Source organism: Rutidosis leptorrhynchoides, chromosome 11 (genome assembly GCF_046630445.1).
Source record: "Rutidosis leptorrhynchoides isolate AG116_Rl617_1_P2 chromosome 11, CSIRO_AGI_Rlap_v1, whole genome shotgun sequence".
Lineage (NCBI taxonomy): Eukaryota > Viridiplantae > Streptophyta > Magnoliopsida > Asterales > Asteraceae > Rutidosis > Rutidosis leptorrhynchoides.
Genome location: NC_092343.1, coordinates 237,015,285 through 237,020,588, shown reverse-complemented (window position 1 = coordinate 237,020,588; position 5,304 = coordinate 237,015,285). Strand labels below are relative to the sequence as shown.

Genomic DNA, 5,304 nt, shown 5'->3' with positions numbered 1-5,304 from the left:
AAACAAGTTTGAAAACATTCAAACTATGTTCTTGTTGTTAAAATTTTATACCATAAAATAAGATAGCTATATATATATGAATCGAATAAGGTTATGAACAAAGTTACTACCTCAAGTTACTTGGACAAGATTGCTGTAAAAGAAGAATAAAAACCTAGAACCAAAAGAGTGATGGAATTGGATGAAAGATTGGAAGTAAACTTGTATAGTTGGAAGAATTTTTGAAGTGTTCTTGAAAGGATTTTCTTATGATGTTTAAATGTTGTTTTTGAAGCTAGTTCATGATGAAAATTTGCTGGAGTGTTTAAGAGATTTTTTTCTTTCTTAAAAGAGTGTGTTTTAGCTAGAGGAAATGTGTAGTGAAATGAAAATGGAATGGAGTATAAATGGTGGTGTAAAAGGTGTATAAGTTTGTAATTTTGTGAAAAAAATCTTTTAATCATGTGAAATTGTCATACTAGATAACAAAAGTAGTTACCTTATACATAAGGCATGAACAAGGGCTGGTTGGTGGTGATTTGATGTGTATATACCAATAGTAAATACGTATAGAAGCTAGGTATGATACTGGTATATATACTCTAGATATACGTATTGAAATCTTGTGAAAATGGAATGAGAATTCAAATATAGCTATCTTTTGTGAATATACTTATATTGTTTTATGTATTTAAGTCTTTAAAAAAAAGATTAAATACATTACTTATACGATATATGTATAAACATTATAGGTCATAAGTATTTATGTCAAATAACGTTACGTATGGTTATCGTTTTGAAAACTTAAGTTAGTAGTTTCAAAATATACTTATAACTTATTGTATACAAAATAAGATATTAAAACATCCATAAATCATGTTAAATATGTATATATACATATATATACACAAACGTATAATTATCATATATTGTATAGTTCGTGATATCATCGGTCAAACTAGACGGTCAAACGTGGTTTAAAACTCTTTTCAAAAACATAAATCTCAACAATTTGGATTGCTTATCATGTTAGTAAGGTTTAATTTATGTAAATATTAATCTTATAAGTATAGATTGATCGAAAAAGTGCGGGTCATTACACATATAGTGTACTCTGAATCGGGGTTCGCGACTTCCCAATAACAGAGCCTATAACTACGTTCTATTAGTTGGAAAAGTGATTGAGTTTAAAGCATAATCAGAAAGAATTTCGACAGCATACACAAGCCATAATATTATTTCGGCATTATAACTGCTTATGTCATAGCATACACTAAAGATAAATACTCTCTAATCATGGCAACAATATCATAAAACATTATAGAAGATAAAGGATAGAAGTACCAGTAGATTAAACGAGTTCTGAATACAAAAGTGACAACTGCAAGACTCCAGACCGCTCCTAATACAATCTTCAGCGTTCTTCTCCGGGTACAAGGTTTCCCGCATGGAGTCGAAGGCCTTGAGATATGACTAATACTGTACAAGAGAGAAAGAAATGAATTGAAGTGTGTGTTGGAATGAATGACAAAGACCCATTAAATAGGCTAGAAATCTGCCAGCATACGCCTGGCAGGGCGTATGGCAGGCCGTATGGCAAGCCGTTTTTGGCAGGCCGTATGGCTGGCAAGCCATTTGGTGGCTCGTGTGGTGGCACGTTTCTGGCAAGCCGTTTCCATACTGGCAGGCCGTATGGCAGGCCGTATCGTAGGACGTATGGCAGGCCGTATGGCTTGCTGGTCAGCCTGAATTCCTTGGATCGTAACTTGATTTCTTGTCTTTCGCCGTTTTCGCTCTAGAATCTTCGTTTTAGCTCCGATTCTCTTGATTCTTTTTGCACCGCCTTCGTAATTACTTGTTCTTCAATTTTAACTGACGAAGTGGGTATTTTGCCAACAAAGTTTGAATCTTTCTTGTTTTTGGGCCTTAATACTGGGGTGAAAACGTGACTTTTTAGCCGATATCAATGGCTGATATTGCTCCATTTATGTATGTTTTATTACGCAATATCTCCCTCATTTCATTCGGTTTTGATGATCGTTGGGCCTAAAAGTTGTTTTCCTGCGCCAAAGTGTCGACTCAAGGCAAAATGCCTAACTTGGTGTAAAATTGACCAAGAAATGCTCAAAAGTTGCAAAGAAAATGGCAAGTGCGGGAAACAGCTCAAAAAGCGCCGCTTCTGTAAAGGAGCGCCGCTCCAGAAGGTCCAAAATCGCCGCTCCAGAAGGAAAAGCGGCGCTCTTATGCAGGATTTGTCTCCATTTTTCATCATTGAGCAGAAGTGCCGTTCTACAAACCAAAAGCGTCGCTCCTGACAAGCCAAAAGCGGTGCACCAAAGTCAAAAGTGCTGCTCCTAATTGCATCCAAAAGTGCCGCTCCTGAAGGAAAAGCGGCACTCCTGACGCTGTTTCAGCCCGAATTTTCACCACTATAAAAGGAAAGAGAAAGGTCATTTTCTAGAGAGCTGCAGTTTTTACTTCGAATTTTACACACAAAACCGTAATTTCATCATCCATTAGAGTTTTAAGGTGAATTGAAGGAAGCAAGCTCAAGTTTCGTCATCATTAGCTCTAGATCTTTCTCTTTTATTCATTTTGGGTTGTAATCTCCACATTACTTTTACTTATCTTGCAATAATTAGTTGTAATGTTTGTTTATCTTCATCTAGCTTTGAATCTATTGTTTGTAATCACTCACGATGACGATTACTTATGTTTTTATGCTTATTGCTAGTGTAATCTTTGCTATGTTTGGCTAAATCACTTGTATTTGCTTATCTATGAATCTCTAATGCATACGATGTGCCCTTAATCTATTGAATGAAGTTGTTTTGAATGAAAATACATGAGCTAGTGTTATTGAGTTAGCTATGAGGTCCATTGCTATGTTTGTTGTTGGTTTTACTTTGATTACATAGGTTGAGAAGCTCTCTTAGTGATTTGAGAAGTGAATCAAATTGTGCTTCAACACCTTAGGTGATCTAGACAACTAGAATAGGGATTTCAAGTGATTGTGTTTCTAGTCTAAGTTGGTTTTCAATTGAACTTTGTTCATCATAGTGGTGTTTGACTATCTTAGGTGACTTTGATGGATAAAGGGTTTTATGTGATTTCAACCCGAGCATAATCTCAATAATCAACTCATACATTACTTGATCTTAGGATACCAAGCTTATGTGAATTTGCTAAAGTATAATTTGATTAAAAACATTTACTAGTTCAAACAACTTAGGTGATATCAAATTGGGTAAAATAAGGGCCATCCAAGCATAGAGAGGATTGAATAAGTGAACACTCTTTGTCTTATTGATTAAATCTCATTTCTTAATTACTTGTTACTTGTTGCTAGTTAAGTTTAAGTTTGCTTAATTGCAAAGTTTAGTTGATTAGTCAAGATCTCTCGCAAAACCCCCCAATCAAACAAACCCCTAGGATAATTATTAGTTTCAAGTATTCAACTTACACCGCTCTCTCGGGACGAACTTGATAAGAATACTTACATTAAGTGCTATAATAACCGGGTTTTAAGTGCTCGATAGTTGTGCGTGCTTATCTGTAATTTTTTCATCTTGTATAAATTATTAGAGTTATGTATGGTATCCCCACGTCACATCACACTTTCTTGGCACCGCTGTCGCGAAGTGGTTAGCTAAGTTAAGTTGGGTATTTGGTTTAAGCTTTTAGTTATTCGATCTTTTTGTAAGGATTCGTCCTTATAAAAGTTACTTTTATTGTCTTTTTATATAATATTTTGTATTGGATAACCGTTTGTGTTTGTGTTGTCATTGAAGGTTAGGTCTTTTGGTGTATGAGAAGAAGGTCCCAAAAGGATCAAGAATTCACACAACCATTTTCCGACCTTGAAAAACACGTACATGGGTTTATAAGCGTAGAGAAGAACGGGATTTAAGGAAGCATTTTGAGGTTTTGCCATTTTATTTGATAGAGATGGACGGAGTACAAGAGGGTAATCCACATGTTAATGTTGATCCGGTGAATGATGAAATTGCAAACGATCCAAACGACACTCCAATGTGGAATGTTAGGTTGGTGGCGCAAACGGATGTGCCTCCGGCTATTACAAAGCCACCAATTGAAGCGGATAATTGGAAGATCGAGGGTAACTTTTTCACGATGATCAAGGATAGGTTCTTTCACAGGTTAATAGATGAGAATCCTTTAGAACACATTCAACACTTTAACGATATTTGTGACATCTATAAAACCAAAAACGTCTCCGATGACGCTTTTAAGTTAAGGGCATTCCCCTTCACGCTTGAAGGAGAAGCAAAAGCTTGGTTAAGGAATTTTCCATCCGATTCTATTAGATCTTTTCAAGATTTAAACGATGCATTTATCGATCACTTTTCCCACCTTCAAAGGTGGAACGATTAAGAATGGAAATCAATGGTTTCACACAACGGGGAGATGAGTCTTTGTATGATGCATGGGTGCGTTTCAAAAAGTTATTAAGAGCTTGCCCACTGTATGGTTTAACTAAGAAGGAGTATATCAACACGTTCTACCGGGTACTAATGCTTTGACTAAGCAATATCTTGATTCGTCTTCGGGTGGAGTGTTTATGTACATATCACCCAATGCGGTCGAAATTTTACTAGAAGACATCTAGGTTAATACATATGAATGGGCACCTTCACCAAGAGAATTGACAAAGAAGAGTATAGCTCAAGTGGAGAGTGAAGATGGGCAAATTCCCTTAGCAAGCTTGAACAATCAATTTCAAATGTAAAGAAAAGAGTTGAAGAAGCTACAACAATCGATAGTTGCGAGGCAAGTCGGTTGTCAAAGGTGTGAAGGACGACACCTGACCAAAAATTGTCCCCAAACAAATCAATGCAACCACATTAACTTGGATGACATTCCTATGAATTCGGATGCTCACGTGAACTATGTGAGTAATCAAAACTTTCAAAGGGGAGGAACTTCAAACTAAGGCAATGCACCAACCCTAATAAAAAACAAGTGTCGTTCAACACTCAAACCAATGCACCACAAGTATTTACAAACCAAAACCGAAACCAAGTTTACAACTCCAGTTATAACCAAAACCGAGGAAACAACTTCCAATCCCACAACCAACAAATTACAATAATCAATCTTACAATAACCATTCCAACCCAAGTTACCAAGGAAATCAAAGTTACCAAAACTAAGGTTATAGTCAACCACAAAATAACCAAGGTTACGTTAAACAAAATCAACAAAACAACCAACCTTCCCAACCTTCTAAAAGCCTAGAGGATATGATGCAAACTTATATAAAAAAGGTAGAATCAACTGAAGCATTATTGATAAAGAAAAACG

The 5,304-nt window shown here is 35.9% G+C and overlaps 1 non-coding gene across 1 annotated transcript; it reads right to left on the bottom strand.

Moving 5' to 3' along the window:
* Window positions 1-4,366: 4,366 nt before the first annotated feature.
* On the bottom strand, window positions 4,367-4,474 carry LOC139878896 (small nucleolar RNA R71). The gene has a single exon (XR_011769759.1). It is a non-coding gene; the product is annotated as a small nucleolar RNA R71 (small nucleolar RNA).
* Between the last annotated feature and the right edge of the window lie 830 nt (window positions 4,475-5,304).